The following is a 24,817-nucleotide window of genomic DNA, read 5'->3' as shown; positions in this document are numbered from 1 at the left end:
TTCATAGATCTCTGCTTTTTCAACATGGTTCTTGGGAAATAGCCTGGAAAACATGTTCTGGGCATTGGCTAGTGGGATTGAGAAGATGGGCAAACATTTAAACTTGTTCACCAGAATGTTTGAGTTACAGGCTTATCTGATTTCTCAAAATGCGTCCTCCATCTTTTCAGAATAGGAAGAACCCAATATTTTAGGCACCCTATTTATTACGTGGCACTGTAGAAAGGACTGTTGACCCAACACCCAACCTCAAAGCATTCTCAGTATCAGAACATGGCCTATTTGTGTTGAATGAGCCAGTCAACCAAGTTTGCCTAATTAGGTTTAGAACATAAAAAAAAGATGAAAATCTTAAAATTGGATTCTGTACCTCCATAGAATTCTTTCTGCTCTAATTCTTTTACTCCAATTTTCCTGTGTCTAATTCTCACAACATTACTACCTTCACCATGACTGTCAGGCATTGGGCATTTGTTATATGGGCGCTGTGCTGTCAACTCAACTTCTAGTCTCTTATTTAATCCTCACAGTCCTATGCTCCCAGTTTCACAGAGGAAAACTCAAATCTCAGGGAAGGCTCCTAACTTGCCTATGTTATCCAGCATACATGTGTAGCCCAAAGCAAGTATGCCTACCTCTATGGACCAATATTTCCACAGCTACACAATCCATAAGATTCATTTGTATGCTTATTCAGTAAGAATATGGGCTGGGTAAAGAACACACCAACACTAATGAAACCTTGCATAAATATGTATCCAGGCATGGTAGCTTATACCTGTAATTCCACAGTTTTTGGTAAGGAAGTCATTCCCCTAGGTGAAAGTGTGAGTCCATATCTGAAAAAAAAAAAACAAAAAACTAAGCAACTAACTAAGCTAAAGTAAAGGCAAAAAGTACTGGCTCTTGGCATCAGTGGTAGAGTAGTTACTTAGCACATGTCGGGCTCAAACTTCAATCCTTAGTACTACAATAAATAAATAAGACAAAATAAACTAAAAATGACTCTGAGCCAAATTCTAGAAAGCTGATAGATTCATTTCCATGCTAAGAAAAATCTTTTCCAAAGAACAGAAGAACGGCTCTTCATCCAGGACGTACCTCAATTGGAGGAAATAGGGTCTCCTTTCCTTTTCGTGACTCATTTGAGAATAAAGATGGTATAGGGTGCCTGGCCCTCAGATTCCTCTTTCCCCTTCAACTTTCCTCTCGTCTCTGCCTCTGGAAGGATCTGTGGGGAGCAAGATCAAGTGCCAGGTGACAGATATCCCAGTAAGTGTTGTATTTTGTTATTTACTAGAAGAATGTAACAGGAGGAAGCAAAGCCTAATTAATGAGTTTTTTTGGGGAAAAAATTCTCCATCAGTGGAAATGAATGATTTGCCCAGATGGGCCATTGAGAGGCTCGCGGAAATCCTGTGTTTTCCCACCATTATTCCCCATCCTTTCGAAGCCTTTGCTGAATGTAGCCGGAAATCCTTTGGAAAAGAAAATGCACCAGCCAGTTTACTTAAAACTGAAAAACCAAAAAGGTGCAGTGTCCCTGTTCCTTCTCAAAGGGAGGGATCCATTTTTACAAGGATCTCTGAGGCCTCAAGGAAAAGATGCATACATGCATGCATGCATGTCCCCTCCTAATGCAAGAAGTTCGGCCTAATCTGCAAAAAGACAGCACCTTTGGATAAACACAGTGTGGCTCTCTCTCTATTCTGTTGGCCATTTCCTGTTGCTCTTGCAGCTTGTGCAGGCTTGAAGGTAGGGTGAGGCTGTGACCAGAAGCCACAAGGTGACATGTACATTCGCTGGAACCGTCTGCTTCCTGTGTTACTTATAACCCAGCTGGACAAAAGCTGGTGCTGCCCAAGGGAGGAGGAGCCTCACGACCTGAATGTGAGAATCAGCACCCATGCTGCCATCTTCCACGGGCACAGGGTACTTGACTGCAGTTGAGTGTCAGTGCAGAAAACAGGAGGAGGTCAGCGTGTGTGTCTAACAGTCTGTTACACGTATAACTTCTACCACAAAACAAGAGGTCACGTAGGAAAGTGTGGTTATCGAATTGAGTTAAAAGGACATTCTCAAGAAGAAGAAAAAATAAACTTCTGTAGTAAAGTTGTGTGAAAAGTATCATTGAGCAAAACCTAAGGTCCACAAGGCTTGTATTCGAAACCCGTTATACTAGCAAAAGTAATTGTGATTTGAAGTTCAGCATTGCCTCTCATTTTAGGATTTCAAAATGTTTAAGTAGACAGTTCATGGGGCGGGGGGCGGGGTGGTGGTGGGAAGAGATAGGTGGCCACCCACTGTATTGAATAGTGAAATGAAGTCACCAACACTGTACAGAAACCTGTTGAAAGACCTCATGTAGCCCAGAACTGACCAGAATACAATTTAAAAGCACCTACTTCTCTCAGTCCATTCAGAGATGAGCACATAATTCCCACATTCTCCTCCAAGCCTGATCATATAAGAGCTTTGAGGTAGAACTCTGCACTTTTGAAAAGCTTTTCAGGAAATCTTCATGTACAAATAGAACCACTGTGAGCCCAACTAATTTCAGCTTCTATGTTTGATGTGAATTACAGAACAGAACTCTGTCCTTCATTCATGGGAATAGTTATGGGGTACTTACTTGGCCAAACGTTGTGTTAAGTCTCAGAGTACCCAGGGGGAACAAAAATATCAAGATTCTGTCCCATATAGGGTTGAGTCTAATGGGAGAGAGTCATTGAGTACATTTTGGCACAAGTGAGTATATATAATTATGCTGTGACACACATAATGAAGAAAAAACAGAGTGCTCTGAGAGAGAAGTACAAGCCGGATATACTTTAAGTTGGAGGATTCAGGAAAACCCTTGAAAAATAGGACCCTTACATAGAAATTATTCAGATGGAAGAAGGAATGTGCTTTGTTGCTTTTAACATATAACCAGAGCAAGTGATGAGTCTAAGAATCCACTAGCTCCCCTCCCCACCCTAATAAAAAGACGAAAGAAAAGTCAGTGATTCCTATTTATCCCTGGAAATCATGCTTCCTTCTCCTAATAGTTTGAGAGATTTATGGTAGGAAAAGGGAAGAAAAATGAGTCTTGTATAGCTTTCCAAAGTTCCTGAGAGATGTTCAAAGGTGCTGAGTGTTATGGAAACAAGATTTTGTGTCCAAGTGAATACGAGGAATTTAAATGGACATAAAGAGATCTCTTTCCCTCAAGATTCATCAAGCCTTCCTGGGTGTGCACTGGTAGTTCTCTCCTATCATCCTAGGTACTTAAGAGATTGAGATCTGAGGATCACTGTTCAAAGCCATCTTGGACAAGGAAGTCCTTGAGACTTTTTAAAACCGGAAGTAGGGGTGTGGCTGCAGTGGTAGAGTGCCAGCCTTGAGCGAAAAAAACCTAAGGGACAGCATCTGGGCCCTGAGTTCAAGCCATAGCACCATCCCCCAAAGCAAAAACAGAACTACCAGAGCCTTGAATTCAATAATGTATGTCTAGTAGCTCCAAAGGAAGGGGGAGGAGCCATAGCATCTGCAGCATATTCCAAAGCAATTTGAGTGTGAAATAGTTTATTTCTCTAAGCACCTATTAATCCACTTGAGTGGCTTTGATGCAACAAGTCCTGGAAAATGATTATAGCTGTTGAACCAAACAGTATCTCAGAAGCTCTACGACACTTCTGGCATTCAAGCTTTCCTCTTTGCTTTCCTTATTACTTTAAATTTAATTTATCCTGAGTAAATGCAGCCAACATTATTGGTCTCAAAGAGATGAAAATAACAATAATATGCAAAGTGAGTCAGAGTTAGCAAATCCAGCCATGGGCTGGAATCTGTTGTGTGTCATACATCAAACTAGAAAGACTACATTTGGAGGACTCTAGTTGGCAAAGCACATCATGGGTGGTGTGCACTGAAAATTCCTGAAGCTGTACAAATACAGGATCCAGTAGACTTTTCTCTGTTTTACTCATCTGTCTTTGTCTACTTAACCAAGACTCTTTGGCCTCTTTCTTTTCTTTCAAAATGAACAAAGGCACCCAGAAAGACATACCTTGATGCATTTCTATGCAGTTTCCCTCCCTCTCGCTATCCCTCCATCTCTCTTTCTCATTCTCTCATTCTCTCTCTCTCATTCTCTCTGTGAGATGACCTATCATAATGAAAAAAAAAAGACTCCAGAAGTTACCTCTTTTCAGAGAGGCGTTAACTCCCACGTGCTTCTCCTATCTGCTTGCAATGAGAAAGATGACACATCGCATGGTCACAACTGGGATTTGCTACTGAGATATCGAGGTTCAGATAGTACTACCTGTGCAGCCTCCCCAGAGCTCCCAATCCCTTCTAACAGCACCCAGAAAATGCCTTTGTGGTCACATGCTGGAAAAAAAATAAAAATTCTTAAAAACCATGGCCAACTTGGTTCAAACACAGACCTAGGGGTAGAGGTGAGAGATAGCAAGGCAGAGTGAAGGCAGGAAATGTGTTCTCCAGCACATTAAGAAGCTCTGCTTTGTCCTCCTAAGATGATTCAGACAAAATATTTAGAGGCATTGTACTTGTGCATATGCAGAAACAAGGTTATAGGTTATAGCAAAAGGCAAGCCTAACGTATTTTGCACACCAGTAGGTACTTAATTTAACTTGTTTCAAAGTGAAGGATGGTTTTTGACTGAAACCCCGGGGTGTGATGTGGGAAACATGTTGCATTTCTTCAAAGATAACTGCAAATTGAACACATTCATCCTTGTGACCCAGGCTGTCTGTAACCAGAGTGTTTTGCTTGGTTTGCACCAATGCCCTAACTCGCGGTCACTTGCTCTTGGTGGCCAGTTTCACTTCCTGATTTTAAGAAAATGGTCGTGAGGCCTTTTGCTTGGGCCCGCTGTCACTGAAGGAAGTGTGCACTTTGGAAATGTTGAAGCCAGCAGGCTCATGTCCAGTGCATGCAACCCATCAGCAAAAGTCTCTGGATCCCCCGAGAGTCTGCTGCAAGTTCAAATGGCAAGTAGCAGACCAATAAAGATCTGGCCTTAAAATCACCCAGAATCGATGCAGGCGAACAAGATTGAAGGGGAAGGAAAAGCCAGATGGATCTACAAAAATAAATAGAAGCGTGGCCCTCATGTTTGTAGGGTAGGAAAGCATCAGAGAAATTGTAGCCCCTATGAAGAAGGACTGATTGATATCTGATATCAAGTCCTTGAGACTCTTATCGCCAGTTCACCGCTAAAAAGCTAGAAGTGCAGCGGTGGCTCAAGTGTTAGAGCACCAGCCTTTATGGAAAAGCTAAGAGACAGCACCCAGGTCCTGAGTTCAAGTCCCAGTACCAACACCACACACACACACACATACACACACACACACAGTGTGGGAAGCCTTCCATGAAGCTATTCTTAAACTATGTTTCACTTGCTCCTGAGTATCTCTATCACGATGGTAAAATGCAAGGAAGTCTAGCAAGGGAATCTTCTGCCATCCCCATTAATTAAAAAGAGAAAGAAGCAGAGACCAGGTGGAATTAGGAGTTAAGTAGGATTTAGTTCTATTCCTCCCTGAGTGCTTAAAATTCTCTACAATCACCTTGAAGTAATTGTGGCTATCATTTGCATTGAATTATTTTAAGGCAAACCTGTCAATTCTAAAATTGGATGATATCTAAGAAAGAAAGCAATACCCTAAGATATCCTTTGGTTTAAGTTTTCTTGATATAAGAAATAAGGATGGAGGAAAAAAATGCTTGAAATTGTTCTTATTATTAGGTCTCTGTATTATAAAGGCAAACACAAAGTAAATGACATGCTGTGTGACCCTAGGTGCTGACTGAACTAGAAATGTACATTTATGTTCTTATGAACTTCCTGGGTCTTCCTGGACCTTCTCTTGAACCTTTAGATGCTAAAATCCTCTTGGCAATTCATATGATTCTGCAAACAGCATTGTATTAGGGATGAGATGTTTTTTCAAATTTTCCTTGTTCAAGGATTTCATTCAGGGGACAGAAAACCATTTTTAATGCCATTTTGAAAGAAGAGTAGAAAGGGCAATTGAAGCAAGCAGCTAGAATTTGTGTGTGTTTGATCCTAAGGTTTTCTGATATTCAAACAACCAAATTGGTCATCCCTGGGCGGAGATTCCCTGAGCCTCCTTGCTGAAGCCAGCTCCATGCATCAGAGAGTCCTTCCTGTTTAAACCCTTCCCCCAACCCCACTAAACAGGAAATGCAAGCCACTAGAGCTGAACTTAAAACTACCTCCAAGACCCCTTTGCTCCACTCCACCCCCATTCAGTATAGCTACCTATGCTCTGTTTTCCATTCTGATGAGCGGAACACACTCATTTATGCTAGGCAAGGTATTCAGAACTCCTTGGAAGTTGAAGAGCTGGTTCTAAGTCTTACACTCTGGAATTTTGCATGTATGAACCTTTCAGTGAAAGGGGATATGGGAACTGATAAGCTACAACTTTTAGTAGTGGAATGAGCACCTTGACTACTTGGAGTCCCTGGAGGTCACGATTGGGAGACAGGCCTGATGGCAGCCTTGTCCCATTTGAGATCCTATTGGTGGCTTTCTACTCACAGTCAGTTTGTCACTTGGGCAGCCTTTGGTTGAGAATGTCAGAACTTGGGAGAGATTTCTGGAGACACACCCATTTCAGACCCACCCCAAACAAGCCAGGTAGAGATAAAAATACCCACTATCACTACAACATTTCAAAACACAGGAAACTGGTATTTGTTGATTTAATGGTTTCCGGAGGCACATGTTCAGTAAATAGCTGCTTCTATGATCAGTTGAAAACTATTCTTTCAGAGACTGTAGAAGAGATACTAAAGCTTTGTCTATGTACATACTTCCTGCTAGAATAGTATTTACATAAGTTAAATATTATAAATAGGTTCAGTTTTTTTTTTTCAGTTGGTACTGGAATTAGAACTCAGGACTACACACAAGCACTTGAGTTATATACTCCATCCTGTTCTTTTTCTTTAATTATTTTTCCAGGAGGATCCCTTGCTTTTGTTTGAGACCACCTGCCAACTAGTATCATCCTACCTCCTTTTCCCATGTACTTAGGTGTGCACTAAGCCTTACAATTTTTAATAATTTTTGACATACAATGCAGTTATGGGTTAGCTGGGCACTGGTAGCTCATGCCTATAATCTTAGCTACTCAAGAGGCTGAGATCTAAGAAGGATGACTCAAAGCCAGCCTGGGCAGGAAAATCTATGAGACTTTTATCTCCAATTAATCACCAAAAAAGCTGGAAGTACATTTGTGGCTCCGGTGGTTGAGCACTAGTCTTGAGCAAAAAAAAAACTAAGGGTGGCGCCCGGGACCCCAAATTCAAGCCCCAGTACCAGCAAGGGGTGGGGGAGGTATGAGTTTATATAACTGACTATGGGTACTTTTGAAGCTCAAAAGATACAGTTCTGCAGTAGATCTAACTCTTAGGTGGACAGGGACTTTGGAAGCCCTTTGCATACTGAATTTCTTGAGTCCAGCCACCTGGATGGAGATGATAGTGTGAGCTGTGAATAGGAGCCTAAAATTGCTTGATCCATAACAGAGAGAGGCCAAGCAGGCTTGAGTGTCAGCCAGTAATTTCCTCTCAGCTGTGAAATGGGTACATACTGTGGCTTACCTTGTTATCTAATCTTATCTCTCTCTCTCATTCATTCTATCTCATACACACATACAATGAAACACAAGTAATGGTTCCTTAAGTGAGAATTGTAGAAGACACACAAACAATCCTGCATTACCTCTGCCTTCCTAACACTAGAGCAAGACTTTCCTGAAACATGATATGCCTCTCTCCTGTCAGAACTTGAATAAGACAAGCATAGTAGTGCTGCCTGTAATGCCAGCTGCTACTTGGGAAACTAAGGTGGCAGGAACTAGAGTTGGAACTAGAGTCAGGGCACAACTTGGAGAAGAAGGAGATCCCTGACCCCCCACAAATAAAAGTAAAACAAAAGAACCTTAAAATTAAACAAATTAAAGGGCAGTGTATACAAAGTCCTGGGTTTGACCCCCCCCCCCCAGCATCATGGAAAGGGGGGAAAGAAGAGAGAGAGAGAAAGAGAGACAGAGAGAGGAAAAAAAAGAAAAAGAAAAAAGTGTGTTTGGAGTCATGGCTCAGTTGGTAAAGTACTAGTCAGTAGGTGAGAGCATCAGATACCAAGTTCAAGTACCAGTTTGGGACCTTAAAAAAAAGTAAAAAAGAAAGAAAGAGGAAAGAGAAACAAAGGGAACTCAAGGAACTCTAGATGTTCCTATTTTCCCCATCTTTTAAAATTGATATTTAATGTATTCATAACATATGCTTGTATATATACATATAAATGTGTGTGTATATATATAGGTACCTAGATATTTTTATAAAAATATTCAAGGAGAGATAAAGGAGGAACCGTCTTGTCTCCTCATACCCCATAATCTCACAGATCACACTGGAAGTAGTGATGGGAGGTTTACTGTGGCATCTAAGATTGCTCACTCGAGTGATAAATCACTTCCCCCTGGAAGCTTTCTCTTAAGCCAAGTTACATGTATTTTGCTGTAATACTTGTGAAATTTACTACCTATCCAAATACTGATGTCCATCAGTCCCCTGTCTCTGCTGGGACTTATAATAGATATGAAACTGATGATTTTGGCAGTCAGGGGCAGAATGGCTTAATCAAAACTTTTGTTGAAATGATTTGTTTGTCTTCATGCCTATAAATGGCCATCAATGGTTTCCAGAGTTAGACTTCTAGATCGCCATCATGGAGCTCTGGATCTGGGAGGAAGGAGCACTGTATACCTGTGTTCTAGCCTTGCTTTTGTTGTCTTTGTCTGAAATCATGTCAACATTTACTTGGGTCTTGTCATTATTGTAGTATAATTGTTGGAGAAATACATTCACAAGGGAGCCAACATTCTCTGCGTTAACTTTCTCTTTCCTCCGTCCATGGTGCCTTGAGCACCATGGCTGTTATTTTATAGAAAGAAAACATGGAGACTTGAGGAGTAATCTTTGCTCTCAGGACCCCATAATTGGAGCAGAAACCAGAACTCTAGACTCTCTACCCAGTGATCTGTCCACAACAACATCAACATCTGCTTCTTGCTAATATCTGATGCTAAGAAATAACCCAGCACCGATGCACTGCAATACAGGACAGCCAAAGCTCATTATTCAACTGATGCTAAACCCAATGTCCCTTCCCCCACAGCTCCCTAGGCTTTCCAAGTGCTTCCAGGTGGGACAGCCACGTTCAAGGCCATTCTGATTTCTGGTTATCTTCTGGTTGCTCTGCCTCTGAATGAAAATAGAATGAACAGAATCCAGCTTTATAGCCAGACAGATCCTTGTGTTGTTGTTGTTGTTTTCCTCTTTGCATCCTACTTCAAAATGTGTGTCATTCAGCGCATTGTACATCTTAGCCCAGGCACAGTGTTTTTGTTTTGTTTTGTTTAATTAATTTTTTTTTTTATTTTTTGTGCCAGTCCTGGGGCTTGAACTTGAGGCCCAGTGCCTTCCCTGAGCTTGTGTACTCAAGGCTATTGCTCTATCACCAGTTCCAGCTTTTTGGTAGTTAATATGAGTTTCCACAGACTTTCCCACCTGGGTTGGCTTTGAACTGTGAACCTCAGATCTCAGCCTTCTGAGTAGCTAGGATTATAGGTGTGAGCCACCAGCACCAGGTTGCAGGCAGCTTCTTTTTACTTATAAACTCTTCTGTGTCATAAGAGTAAGACAACATGATGACTATAAAAACACTTTGTTGTCTAAGGACAACAAAATGCTACATACAGATTGTTATCAATATTGAGTTCAGGTTGTTATCAGTATTGAGTGCATTTTTTTTTATGGCCAGGAGTATAAAGGTTTCCTCCACTAATGTCAGAAAACAACAACAATAACAACAATTGAACAAAGCAAAGTTCCAGGGATACATTTCTGCTCTAGAGTCCTGCATTACTGTATCTGTGTTGGGCTTTCCAACATGAAACAAAACAAAAGAAGAAGGAAAAAGCAGCAGCAAATACTGCTTGGTTTTGCATTTTCCCTTCTGTTTTCTGATTAGAGTCTCTACAGCCTGTGAGTGCCGAAGAGAACCTCAGAACCTTGTGTTTGCTGTGGATAAGCACCAAACCCGATGTTTATCAGCACTTATCTCCTGCAAACTCACTCTGGAGGCGTCAAAGATGTGGGGAGATCTTTCAGCCTTGCTCTGGGGGAGAGGCAAATCCTCTAGCTTGGTTTCAGCCACAGGTGTGGTCCAAGAGCTTTTTAGCCAATCCCTACAACAACTTGGTTCTCTTGGTCCCTTTCTCTGCAAAAGAAGGAAGCAGGGAATGGGATTGGACAATGAAGTAAGGAGAGTGAGAGAAGAAAAGGAGTTTTTGAAACTAGCTCTGAGGAGCCGAGAAAGTAGATGAAGGGAAAAGAGAATGGCGGACTCCCTACCCACTCAGCGTCTCCATACTTCCTACCAGTTGCCTTCTCTGCTTTTAGCTTGCTTTTCCCAAACTCCTTGGGGTCCACCTACTCCTCACTATTCCAGAGGACTGTTGGCAAAGTGGGACAGTGGAAGGGAAGGGTGGGGGGAGGAAGGGGCAGGGAGAAGGGAGAGCCAGCATTTTATTAGGCTGTTGGATTTGATTTATTAGGGGGGAAAAAATCCTTCGCTTTCTTGCCACACAGGTTATTCTCAAAGTGAAAACTCTATTTTACTTTGAGGGGGAAAAAAATGGTGAAAGTGCCTCCAGTTATGAATGGAGCTCTTTGTTACCTTCCAGATCGACAAGACAGACTGTTTGGTTCATGTCTGTGCACTGGTAAAGGAGTGCCTGGGAGACAGATGTGGCCTTAATTGCATGGAAATATTAGAAGATCGTTAAGCCATTTTGACAGGATTTTCCTCTTGCTGCCTGAGCAAAGGGCTGTGTCTGAGCTGCATCAAGTCTGGCCTGGCCCTTTGCCTGGGCCTCTCGTCCCCATGTGTGAGGACACATGGGCTGTGATTCACTTGCCCTGATATTATAAGGAAATAGATAGATGCCTCCATGTCACCAGCTTTGACTCCACATCTGTGTCCCACCAGTACAAAGAGCAATCTCCCAATAAACTTCGAGACCAATAGTAGGGCTTAGGGAGAAAAAAAACCAAAACCTGTCAATTGAAATCAGTGTGTTCAGATACTCTTTAACATATTGCACTCAAACTTGTGATAGGTCCATGGCTCAATTAAAGAACCTCACCTAACACCCAGCATTACAGCTTTAGCCACACAGTGTATGTAGAATGTCCACCGTGTCCCCTCCTGATTGTTATGGCTCCATGTTGATGCCTAGAATTTTGAGAGAGGATGACACTGTATGTGCTAGCCTAGAAAAAGATAAAAATATTAGATAGGAATGTGTAGATTTTACCAAATACATGTGGACTTCACAGCATTGAAAAGTGAAAAGATATTGTAAGTTGGGAGCTATCGCCCTCTCCCTCCTCTGGTTTTGGGGCTTGAACTCAGGACCTAGGTGCTATCCCTGAGCTCTTCTGGTCAAAGTTAGCAACTCTACCACTCTGAGCCACAGCTCCACTTCCGGTTTTCTAGTGGTTAATTGGACTTTCATGGGGTTTCCGGCTGGATTTGAACCACAATTCTCAGATCTCAGTCTCCTGAGTAGCTAGGATTATAAGCAAGAGCCACCAGTATCAGGGTAGTCAGGGACTATTTTTTAAGTAAGTTTTTTTATTGTGAAAATACTGTACAGAGGGGTTACAATTACATGAGCAAGGTAATGAGTACATTTCTTATCAAGCATTGCTGCCTCTTCCTTTTATTTTCCCCTACCATCCCTTCCCTCCCACCTCCTCAACTACACTACCCCTTCCCCCCCTGACTAAATTGTGAAGTTTGTTTTTCAACATAGCATCTTGTACATCTCATTGTTGCAATGGGTTGACATGTATCCTTATTTAAACAATTTGTTTTTTCCCTTCCCCTCCCAAAATTATACCAACATCAAATACAGTGAAGACAGGGGTTATACCATGGGGGAGGGACATACAAAGCAACAAAAAAATCATGTGGTACCTTATAAATACGTTAGAAACAATAGCAAGAAAGAAAAAACCACTTGTGTCCTTATCTTGGGGTTCATTTCGTTTAACATCATCTTATCTGAACTTTTCTGCTTGTCTCAGACATATACCAGTTATTGCAAATAAGAGAAACCATGGGACCTGTGTTTCTTTGCACCTGGCTTACTTCACTTAATATAGTTTCTTCCAAGTCTTTCCATTTCCTAACAAATGGGGCAATGTCATTCTTTCTGATGGAGGCATAGAATTCCATTGTGTATATATACCACATTTTCTTGATCCATTCATTTACTGAGGGGCATCTGGGTTGGTTCTATATCTTAGCTATGGTAAATAATGCTGCAATAAACATTGTTGTTCCGGTAGCTTTAGTATGGTCTTGTTTGTGATCATTCGGGTAAATGTCCAAAAGTGGGATTGCTGGGTCATAGGGGAACTCTATGCAGAGTCTTTTGAGGAACCTCCATACTGCTTTCCAAAGTGGTTGAACAAGTTTACATTCCCACCAACAATGAAGTAAGGTTCCCTTCTGTCCACATCTCCTCCAGCATCTGTTGTTCTTAGAGTTCTTGATTATAACCATTCCAAATGGGATGAGGTGGTATCTCAATGTTGTTTTGATTTGCATTTCTTTTATGGCTAGAGAGGCTGAGCATTTCTTCATGTGTCTATTGGTCAGAGACTCTTTTAATCGGGGATGTGTATGCATGTTGTGTGTGGATCAAGAGTGATTAAACCATCTGCAGACTCCAAGGTGTGTTCCATAAAGCTCCAAGCAGGCTGGGGAGAATGAAGCTGTAACAGCAGCCACAAGTGATATCCCATGACAATGGCTCTTCTGCCTGCTCACTTCTCTCCTTAGTCCTTTCTTACAGAAGTGATAGCCCACAGAACTCCAGAAATTAGATCAATAGAATAGATCAATAGCTGGCAAAGAACAAGACTCAAGAAGCCCAGCCTCACTTCTTCTAGGCTTCTCATGTATGTTTAGCTTTCTCTTCTCCCACTTGACCTAGGTTGAGAAAAGAAAGCAACTATTTTACCATTAACTAAAAATAAAAATAATTAGGGAGGGTAGTTTGCCTGAAGGGGAGAAGGCCTTTCAAAACTACTACTGGTGTATATACAATCTAGTAATCCATTTTGGGATACAGGAGAAAAAATGTGTTCCCTCAAATCTTTCTGGCTTGGGTCAGAAAACATCTAGGGCTGGAACTTGGAAAGGGTTAGTATCATACAGTCCTTCCTCCAGAGGGATAGAGCAGGCTGAAATCAACCATGGTCAGGAGCCACTTCTTAGATAATATGTGGGCCACAACCCAGAAGGGATGAAGACTGGGCGAACAAAAAGGAAGGTAGGTGAAGAGAAGAGGGAGAAGATGGCAACATCTGAGCTCTTGTTTCCTTGCAAATATCATTGTTAACCCAAAGGGGTAAAAGGAAGCATTTCCAGGCCTGGTTGGCATGTCAGAGCCCCTAGGCCAATCTTGTCAAAGTTGATGTTCTCCTAATGCCTTCCCCTTTAAGAAGTACCAAGGATATATTAAGTGGCCAGGTGCCCCAGTCTGCAAGTTGTAGTTTAAAATACTGGCACTTGGCCCATTAACACTCTGCTCTGGGGCCTAAGTCACCAGTTCATTGTCAGGATTCAGGAGATACTACTGTAGATTCTTACATGGCCTTTCCAGCTCACCCCAGATGTACAAACTGTCCTGCAGGGACGGTCATAGCATTTTTCTATGAAAGCAAGAAAACAAACAAGAAAGAAAGAAGGGCCAGGCCCTGGTGGCTCACACCTGTAATCCTATATACTCAGGAAGCTGAGATCTGAGGATCATGGTTCAAAGCCAGCCTGGGCAGGAAAGTCCATGAGACTCTTACCTCCAATTAACCACCAGAAAACCAAAAGTGGAGCTGTGGCTTAAAGTGGTAAAGTGCTAGCCTTGAGCAGTGCCCAGGCCCTGAGTTCAAGCCCCATGACAGACCAAAGGGGAAAAAGAAAGGAAGAAAGAGAAAAATATACTTTTGATAGTCTTTGTCTTAACTCATTTTCTGTTACACTGAATGTCACAAACAGGACAATTTGTAGAGAATAAAAATGTGTTTCTGACAGTTCTGAATGCTGAGAGATTCAACAGTATGGCACTGGCATGAGCCCAGTGTCTTGTGGGGGCCTTCGATCCACCTCATATATAGTGGAGGGCATCATATGGTGAAGAAGCAAGCAAGCCAGATCGGGCCTCTCTTTTTATAAAGCCACAAATACTATCTTTGGGACCCCTACCCTCATGACCTCATAATCTAGTTCTCAATAATTCCCAAAGGCTCCATCTCTACATATGGTTAAAAAATGGGAATTTGGACATTAGGTTGTCAACTCATGGACATTGAATGGATACATTCAAACCACTGCCATTCCCTTCCTCCTGTGTTTGCCTTGGAAGAGATGGGATGGTATGTTCTCCTGGGTCCTTGCTGGCTGTTTGTGATCAGCCAAGTGGCTTGGTCCACAAAGGGTCAATAATTCCATTCCATTCACTGTCTTCTCCTCCTCTGAAATTCCTTCCCTGCCTCACCTTCTCTTGATGCCAGGAGCTACTGACTCCTTGCTTTCTGAGATGCCATATTGGTTGTAGTGTCTGGAGAAACTAGCCGAGATGATTTCCGAAGTTCCTGGTGACATGAACAATGTACAATTTTGATTTGTACACATTTTATACATTCCAGAGGACTTTTAAGGATCTTGCTCTTCTTCTTCTCACATATCATAATTCTCCCCTTCCCTGGCTTATTTAATTTGGGCTCTTTTTTTCCTGTGGTATTTTCTGACCCGAGTACAGCTTTTGTTTCCACAGCAGAGTTCCAGGGCTACTTGCTTGTCCACAGTGATCATCCACCTTGGCAAATTAGTCCTTCTACCCATCACATGTTTAATTCCTTGCAGAAATACAGTCATACTGGGAGAGAAAAACTTCTGGTGATTCTCCTAATTTCAAAATGTAGACATTCCTTGCTATCCATGCATAGGTGGTCCCATGAGCTCTCACAGATACCAAATGTAAAATTATGTAAAATGGCATCGTTTGAATCTAACCGAAATACAACCTCCTGTATACTTTAAGTCATCTCTTGATTACTGTTAACATCTAACACAGTGCATGCTGTATACATGCATCTTCTATAACATGGTTAGGAACTACCAACACAAAAGACAAAATTGCACATGTTCAGAACAATGAGAACGTTGTTTTCAAATAGTTCGGATATGTTGGACTCTACAGGTATATAATAGGTTAGAAACAGAGGACTATTTATACCTAACTAATGCCAGTAAAATTTCAGGGTACCTGTTTTTGGTTGACATATCCTGATTCTTATCATGGTGCCTAGCAGCTGTCTAATACATATTTGTTACATGAATGGCTGCATCAAAGAATGAGTGCTTGTGTGTGTGTGTGTGTGTGTGTGTGTGTGTGTATGTGTGTGTGTGTGTGTGTGTGACAAGAATGTTTCATGTCTCATCATGAGATGGACATGTTAAAGAAATATCTACACTGACTTAGGCATGTTTTTAAGCACACAACCTACTGCCAAATAGAAATGTCTAGAAACTGTAATGTTCGCTAATGGTCACTACTCATAATATGCAGGTACTTAAATGTAAATGAGCTAAAATTAAGTGAGATTTAAAATTCAGTTTTCTCAGTCACACTGATCGTATTTCAAATATTTGGTAGCCACACATGGCTAATGGCTTCCACGTGACATAAGGCAGGTTTTAGAATATTTCTGTTACTGCAGACATCTCCATCAAGCAGCAGATGATGAGAATGGAGAGGTCAAAGCTGGTCACCAGTGGCTCCTAGCTATTCAGGAGGCTGAGATCTGAGGATATCAGATCAAAGCTAGCCTTGATAGACTCTTATGTCCAGCTAATCAGCAAAAAGCTGGAAGTGAAGCTATGGCTCAAGGGGAAGAGCATCAGCCTTGAGCAGAAAAAGATAAAGCCTTGACTTCAAGTCCCAATACTAGCTCGAGTGCACACACACACACACACACACACACACACACACACACACACACACAAGTTCAGCTTCTTTCCACAGAGAAAAGAACCAGGGTTTGTGTAAACCTTTTTGCTTCTTAATTTTGATTTTATTAAGATTGATGCTGAAAATTATGCAGTTGTTAGTCTTTTCCAAAATCATTAACTTGTTTAGAAGTCATGCAGGCTGATGTCAGACCTGAGACTTTTGTTGGCTCGGGATTAGAAGGCGCCAAAAGATCACAAGGTTCTCCATGGAAGTGGGGTTGGGACAGATGTGGGAGAGAACGCTGGAAGGGGTGACATTGATCAAATGTAGTGTGCTCACAAATTAATAAGTTGAAAAGAAACGACCTTGGGTAGCTACTTTAAGATAATAAAAATATAATAATAAATATGGGGATTTTGGCTGCCACCATCTCACAGGAAAATACAAAAGGGTATCTCCACTGTATTTCACAGGAAGATACAAAGGGGATCTCAACTGACTTCAGCCTTCTTCATGCCATTGTAGAGATCTCAGTCATTCAGATGATCAAGTAGAAGCAGCCGTTGAAAGTGAGCCTAAATGGAACTGAGCAGAAAAAAAAAAGAACTAAGAAACTTTTGGATACGTTGGGCCATCTCCCCAGGGCATTTCCAGCTGGCAAATTCATTTGCCATCCTCCATAAAATTTTGGAATGTCCAAAGTTGGGTCTCAGTGCTGCCATGACACATGTCCTTGAGACAGACAGACGGGAATTGCTCCTGCGGGGCAAGGCTGGCACCTCTAGAAGCTTCCAAGAGTAGAACACTCAGGGCCCTTTATGGAGTAACTAAAGCAATACCAAGTTTCTAGGATCTGTCAGTGGGTTTTAAGCTGGGGTTTCTGCTCAAATAGCTTTATTGAGGCTGACAAAGAAAATATCTGCATGTAATCCCACTGAGATGTTTTCATTGGAGGGCCATGGCAGGACTTGTTCACAAAATATCTGCTTTTCCTATAGATGGATGCCGAGAGACAGGGGGGCCCCAGTGCCAGACTGCCTGGGTTTGGCATTCAAGTCAAACAAGGATGCAAGCCAACTCAGTGGGCGACAGCTTTGAGGGTGGTTGCCAACTGTGAGACCAGCTGTGTACCGGAGATGGAGTCTGAGCTCCATGATGACAGGACACTTGGCTTCTCGTGTGTAGACCAGGCTGTCCTTGCTTCCCCTTACCTCCTTCCTGCAAGAGATCAATAGGGTAACAGAGATGAGCCTATGAAGTTAGTACATGCAGAGATAGCTAGGTTTGGTAGAAGAGACTGTAACCAAATCATGGCTCATCCAAACCCAGATAATTCCCAAGTTAAAGGAGGTATTGGTATATTTTTTTTGAGACAAGTATAAAGTGGAATATTCCAACCACATGGGGTTGCTGGATCACTCTACCAATGGACTGTAGAGTTGAAGTACAGAAGAGATCTTGCTCAGAGTATTTATACTAGGTAAAGTATTTAACTTGCTCAGAGTATTTATTTTTGGGTAAAGAAGCCTAAAGAGATGATTCGCTTTTGCTATGTTAGAACTTGTAGATGATAATAAGATTGTGTTTAGGGGGTGCTTACAATGTGACAGGCATGAGTTAGAATACTATTATTAGGGCTGGGAAGGTGGCTCAGTGGTTGAATACTTGCCTTGCATGCATGAGACCCTGGGATTGATTCCTCAGCACCACATAAAGAAAAAAGCCGGAAGTGGTGTTGTGGCTCAAGTGGTAGAGCACTAGCCTTGAGCTGAGGAGCTGAGGGACAGCGCCCAGGCCCAGAAATCAAGCCCTACGACTGACCCCCCCCAAAAGAATACTATTATTATCTCTATTTTTTAACTAAAAAGGAAACTGAGGCAAAGAAAGGTTAAACAGCTTGTCTAAGGTCACAAAACTGGCAAGTGGAAGATGCAAAATTCAGATTGTGTTTGTGTATGTGTGTCAGTACTGGGGTTTGAACTCAGGGCCTCACACTCTTATTTAGCTTTCTTTTTTTTTTCCCTCAAGTTTGAGCTGAACCACTGACCACAGCTCCACTTCTGGCTTTTTGCTGTTTTAATTGGACATAAGGATGACCCAGGCTAGCTTTGAACTGAGATCCTCAGATCTTAGCCTCCTTCTTACCTAGGATTACTGGCATGAGACACCAGTGTTGAACCACAACTCAGATCTCTACTGGTTTTGTGGATGCAGCTCAGATGACAGTCTGCTCTGTAAACAGCACAACAGAGTGTCTGTCCTTTGCACACATTTACTCACACTATTTACTCACTCAGCTCTCGCCTCTGCCCTCTGGAGGAGCTCTTGTCATTGTGCCCATTATTTATGTTTGAGTGGACAAAGGCACTCAGGTAATAAGTGGCGATGATTTCTATAGAAAACCACAAAGAAAATCCATCCTTGAGACATTTATAACCTAGTCAGAGAGAAGGTAACCCTCTGAAAAACTATACATAAGGCAAGAGTAAAATCGAGATAAAAGCAACATGACATAGTGATTCAAGAGCAAGCCATGGGAGGAGAGTGTACAGCAGCTTTGGGCTGCATGAGAAGTTTCTGTGGTGGCCTAGAGTGGGCAGGCTGCCTGGAGGAGGGGGACAGAACTTGGAGTAATCAGCAGTTTGGTGAATGAATGAGATCTGATTAGTTAAAAAGACGGGTAAGTCAAGTCTGAGAAAGCTGAGTGGAACAGTATCAGGAAGCTGGTCTCAAGCAAGACCCTCAAAGAGCAAGCAGCAAATGTATAATGTATATTGTACACGCAGCTTAAAGTTAGGAGCAAGAAGGGTTGCCTGTGGCAAGAAAGGGGGGTTGGAAATCTAACGTAAAAGGAAGAGAAGCAGATTTTAAAAGGATGTTAGAGAGCAAAAGAGAGAGATGGGAGGGAGGCGGTGTCCTTAGACAGAAGTGAAGAGCAGATGAGAATAAAGAACAGAGGATGCTAAAAGACCAGAAGAGACCAGGAGTTAGGTAAAGACAGAGCTCAAAGCTGTTGAGCCAGCCCAGAATATGGCTCTTCTTAGACACCACCTCCTTCCATTATTCTCATCCCATCCACAAAGTTTGGCCACATGTTGCTGTAACAATATGGTCACCATATGCCCTTGGCCCACAAAAGAACTAAACACCTTGGATAGAATGGTTCATCCAGATGTGGAAGCTAGAAATATTGCACCCTCAGGACTCCAGGCAGGGCTGCCTCCTGCCATGATGGGCCTGAGGTCAGCAGGCGTGTCTCCTCAGCAGTGAATCATGAAAAGGAAGCAGCCATGAAGAGCTGCGGAATGGACTTAAGGGCTCCCCCTTCCTCATATTCTGGGAGGTAACAAAATGACATGTAGTTTCTAGGCCTGCTTTGCCTATCAAGTGGCAATAACATTCTCGAGCACCAGAGATATAGAATATCTCAGACTTTCCCCCATTATGGCCCTGTGAGAGAGAACACCCAGCTTCCTGAGGCTGGTATTGTGTGTGTGTGTGTGTGTGTGTGTGTGTGTGTGTGTGTGTGTGTGTGTGGTGCTTGAGTTTAGGGCTTGGGTGCAATCCCTCAGCCTTTTCACTCAAGGCTGTCAACCTATCACTTACACCATACCTCCATTCCCAGCTTTTGGGTGGTTAATAGGAGATAAGCGTCTCATATGCTTTTAGGTTGGCTTCAAATGGCAATCCTTGGGTCTCAGCCTCCAGAATAGTTAGGATTACAGGTGGGAGCCAGTGACATCCAACTAAGCTAGTACTTCCTTCATACTCCTACTAATGGCTCTTTGATTGGAGAAGAGAGAGGGACCCCCTTTGCAAGCCTGTTTCCTCCCAGGCTTCCTGTGAGGATTCTGAGGGTTCTGGTTGCCACGGCAACTGTCACATGAGGAAATTATGGGATAAGATCACAGCTTCTAGGAATAAGACCTCAAGTGGTTGTTCAGTGGCTTTGTGTTTAACAAGAAACGGTCACTGGGTGTGGCTGGTGTATATATATATATATGAACAAAATGGTGGGAGGGGGCGTGAAGGTCCAGGCTTCATCAAAAGTACTTGAAGTACAGAGAGAACAGGAGGGCAGATAGTAGTAGAGGTATTCACTGGAGAGGGAGGATCTCTACCTTTCACATCATTCTGTGGGATTTTTATTCATCAAAATAATTGTATACATACTAGGCAGCAGAAAGTGTCCAAGCAGTTGGGAATAAAAGCAAATAATTAAGTTGACTTGGGCCTGCTCTTCGGGTAACACACAGCATCAAAATTTGCCATTGAGGAAAAAATGATTTTAAAAAACTTGCCCTAATGGGCTGGGAATGTGGCTTAGTGGTAGAGTGCTTGCCTAGCATGCATGAAGCACTGGGCTTGAATTCTCAATACCACATACACAGAAAAATCCGGAAGTGGTGCTGTGGCTCAAGTGGTAGAGTGCTAGCCTTGAGCAAAAGAAGCTCAGGGACAGTGCCCAGACCCTGAGTTCAAGCCACAGGACTGGCAAAAAATTGTTTTTCCCTGATCCCAGGAGTGGAAGAAATATCTAAGGAAGCATGCCACCTGCACTGTCTCCCGTGCCCAAAGCATAGAAAAACTGGCAGAAAGTGCCATCTTCTTCCTCATGGACATCTGTCTGTGTCCTCACAGAGCCCATCCTTTGAGATCTGAATGCCCTTCCTTCCCACTCAAGGTCTTCTCTGGCCTCTGCTGGCCCAGATTTAGATCCTGACCCATCCAAAGGTCAAGACTTATGGGTTTTGGGGTTTTTTTTGGTTGGTCGTGGAGCTTGAACTCTGGGCCTGGGCACTGACTGTCCCTAAGCTCTTTACCTCAAGGCTAGTGCTCGACCACTTAAGCCATGTCCGGGTTTTCTGGTGGTTTATTGGAGATAAGAGTCTCGTGGACTCTCCTGCATGGGCTGGCTTTGAACTCTGTGAGTAACTAGGATTAAAGAAAGGCATGAGCCACTGGTACCCGGAGACTTAAGGTTTTTTATTTTTTTATTTCTATTTTCTTAAGGCTTTCCTTAAGGAAACTTCTTAAGAGTCTTTTCTCTTAAGCAGTAAGTGGGCTCAGGACACCTGTCGACTTCCAGGCTGTTCTACGATCCCTGTCATGGGTGAAATTCAGACTGCCGGACATAGGAAAACTTGCAGTCACTACTCAGAGAGGACATTTTCCCCAGGATAGAAACAAAGAGGGTGGGTGCTCAGCTATGGGACAGGTTCTGAGTTTGTTTTCAGTTGCAATAACTGAAAACAACTAGATTATTTATAAAGAGGAGGTTGGGAAATACAAGAACACGGTGTCAGACCCTATCCTTGTTGTAGATAAGGTCGCTCTGTAGAGTCCTAACATGGTGTATAGCATCTTGTGATGAGTTAGAACAAGGTTGCTAACTTGAGTCTCTTACTTTTCTCATGAAGCCACTAACACGGTGTCAGACCCTATCCTTGTTGTAGATAAGGTCGCTCTGTAGAGTCCTAACATGGTGTATAGCATCTTGTGATGAGTTAGAACAAGGTTGCTAACTTGAGTCTCTTACTTTTCTCATGAAGCCACTAACTCAGTTGTACGGGCCCCACCCCCATGACCTCATCTACGGCAAAGGGCTAGCCTCCAAATATTATTATCCCATGACTTTGGGGTTCAAGCTTCAACATAAGCTTTGGAAGGCATCATAGCAGACAGTATTGCTGTATTATTATTTTTAAGGACTAATACAAACCACTTGTTTGAAATCAGGCAAAATAGAATCCCAGAGTAAAATATACAAGAAGCCACTTGTTGGAGTGGGCTGCGATATAGGAAGGCTAAAAAGATCCTGCTTACTCTGGCATCTAGGTTTTGCAGCAATGGTTGACAATCTTTACCATCACTCCTGTGAATCACTGAGAGCTTTACTTAATCCTTACAGACCCACCCAGAATAGCAGGACAGTATGGGAGACAATGCTGATGCTTCTTGCTCATCATAAGCTCAATAGACCACCCTTACCATGCCCAGACAGCTTGGCCCCATAGGGTTTACCTTACGACACTCCTACTTTATTTACCTAAGAGAAGATTGGTCCTCCTAGGGTCAAAACATGACAAGTTATGCACAAAAGAACATTACTGACCTTTGGCGCTGTCCATTATCATCAAGATAAAGCAGCTTCATGGGCACCAGTGGCTCATTCCCATAATCCTAGTTACTCAGGAGACTGAGATCTGAGGCTCTTGATTTGAAGCCAGCTCAGGCAAGAAAAATCATGAGCCTCTTATCTCCAATTAGCCATGAAAAAAAAAGAAAGGCTGAAGTGGAGCTCAAGTAGTGACTCAAGAAAAGAGTGCCAGCCTTGAGTAAAAATGCTGACAACATCCAGGCCCTGAGTTCAAGCCCCAGTACTAGCATACTCAAAAAAAGATCAGCTTACTAACTGGTCAGATCTATTATAAAGAAATAGAAAGCAAAACTATAGTGTTCATTTTTCTCTTCTTAGGGCTCAGATGAGCCTTGTAGCTTCTTCCTAGAGTTTTTATATTCAGCATTTTTTTTCAGCCATAAAATCATCCTCTGAGAGAGGAGATTTAGCTTTGATCTTTAGAAATGCCCTTTAAATGTGGTTATTGTCACAAAAGTGGCTGTGAAAACTCAATGACAACAGGCCAAGGTCCACATATACCCATGGGAGACCTGGAGAAGCATCTGACAGGAGGCTTATGGTGAACAGACAGCCATAGTTCTGGATTCTATTACATGGCCTGCCCTTAGAGAACTCAGAGATCCTGTTCTCTAAACTCATTTAAGCTCGTTCCATTAACTTATTAAACCCCATTAAATAAAGTACTTTTATCTGCAAAGATTTTCACTTCCATCTTGGGGGAACTTCTCTGGCTGCTCTTGTATGGGTCATCCATTGTAAAAGCTCCCTTCCCCAGTAAGTGGAGATTTAACATAGTGAAGGTGTTTGGGTTGTGCTGCTATAACAAAATGCTACAGATTGGTTATTTTAATGAATAGAAGTGTTTGTCATACTATTTGGAGACCATTGAGAACTCCACAATCAAGGAAGGAAATCTGGTGAGGGTTTTTTTTTTTTTTCTGTTTCATTGAATGATAGAAGGCAAGGAATGAGGAATAAGTGGAAAAAGATGATGGTGGGAAGGAGGGAGGGAAAGGGGAAAGGAGAGAAGGAGAGGGAAGGGAGAAGGAGAGAGACCTTATGAGGAAGAAACTTGCTTTGATAACTAATCTATTCTTACAATAATACATCAATCCATTCATGAAGGCAGAGTTGCTGTGACTTAATAATCCTTAAATGCCCACCTCCCAACATTATTATCCTGAGAATTAAGTGCCTAGTCCATCAACTTGGGGGATGCATTCAAACCATAGCAGAGGGAGAGAAGTCTTACAATAAAATTACTAAAATCCATCCAGGCATTCTGAAGTTCTGGGGCAGGTGTGGCTGTGGTATATGCAGCCTGGGATTAGAGATGGCAAACTGGAAACAGTTTTGAAGAAGAGCAAGAATCAGAGACCCAAGCACCCAGACTCACTAGCTGGAGGACCTACGGCAAGTCTAAATCTCCTTAAGCCTTGGCTTCTTTCTCAATAATATGAGGATCCTAAGGTTAAATAAAGCTGTGGTTATAAAAGTTCCTTGGAAACTTCTTGTTATCAAAATACTAGTTCCATTTCTTCTTTATAATTTAAAATAATGACCCTGATTGGTTTGTTTGTTTGTTTTGCTTGATCTTGTTTGTTCCGTTGTTATCAGGGAGTAGTTATGAGAGGAAGGAGGACATTTGGCCAACTTTGATTCTCTTCCATGATATGAATCTAGACAAGCTGTGCTTGATGACTCACTTTCCTCTATCTAGTCAGTCATGGTGCTGATTCCTGACAACCAGTATCAAAAACAATTATCCAAGGATGTTCAATCACCCCTACTTCATTTGAAAATGGGTATTTGAATGTAGCTAATTGGTGATTGCTAATTACAGTAACTGTAGTATAAACCAAACATGGTGCTCAGGAATTCCATCATTCAAAGGAGCCTTCATTCAAAGGCAGAGGTTGATACTGTCTGGTGGCCTCAGCTCTTCTCTGTATGGGCCTCTCCCTTCAATTCCTCATCTTGAGCTAGTTGGGCTTCCTTAGAGCATGGTGGCTACAGAGGCCCAAGAAAGAATGAGAAGCAGATGAATGTAGTATGGTCTTTTATCATAGAACCCTGGATGTCAAGCAAAGCTATTCTACCTGTGAAAGCAATCATGAATTCCCTGTGGCTTCAAGAGGAAGAGAAGGAGTAGGAAAAATCAACTCTGCTTCTTCACAGGGAGAGACAAAGATTAGAAATATTCCAGTGGTCATTTGGGGAAAACACAACTTTGCCCCGTTAATACGTGGTGACTTGCTAATGTTTCTCACCTTCTTCCGTAAAATTTACCTCATTTTTTTTTTCTTTTCCACCCTGCTCTCTAGGGGATGGCACAAGACTAGTAACTAGGTGGGTGGTGGGAAGCAATACATTTGATCTGACTAACAGCAACCACTGGATCTTCAAACTTCAGATGTGCCTTGGAGCTACTCTCTCTCTCTCTCTCTCTCTCTCTCTCTCTCTCTCTCTCTCTCTCTCTCTCTCTCATACACACACACTCCAGTCTGGATGTTCTTCTTACTGAAGAGCTCAGTGGGTTTC

The 24,817-nt window shown here is 42.3% G+C and overlaps 1 protein-coding gene across 1 annotated transcript in view; it reads left to right on the top strand.

The window, feature by feature from the left end:
* Fli1 (Fli-1 proto-oncogene, ETS transcription factor) overlaps window positions 1-24,817 on the top strand; it is a 122,788-nt gene that overhangs the window by 37,508 nt on the left and 60,463 nt on the right. The gene's annotated exons all lie outside the window — the stretch shown is intronic.

Source organism: Dipodomys spectabilis, unplaced genomic scaffold, assembly GCF_019054845.1.
Source record: "Dipodomys spectabilis isolate Male_0828 unplaced genomic scaffold, ASM1905484v1 ptg000023l, whole genome shotgun sequence".
NCBI lineage: Eukaryota > Metazoa > Chordata > Mammalia > Rodentia > Heteromyidae > Dipodomys > Dipodomys spectabilis.
This window is presented reverse-complemented; position numbering and strand designations above follow the sequence as displayed.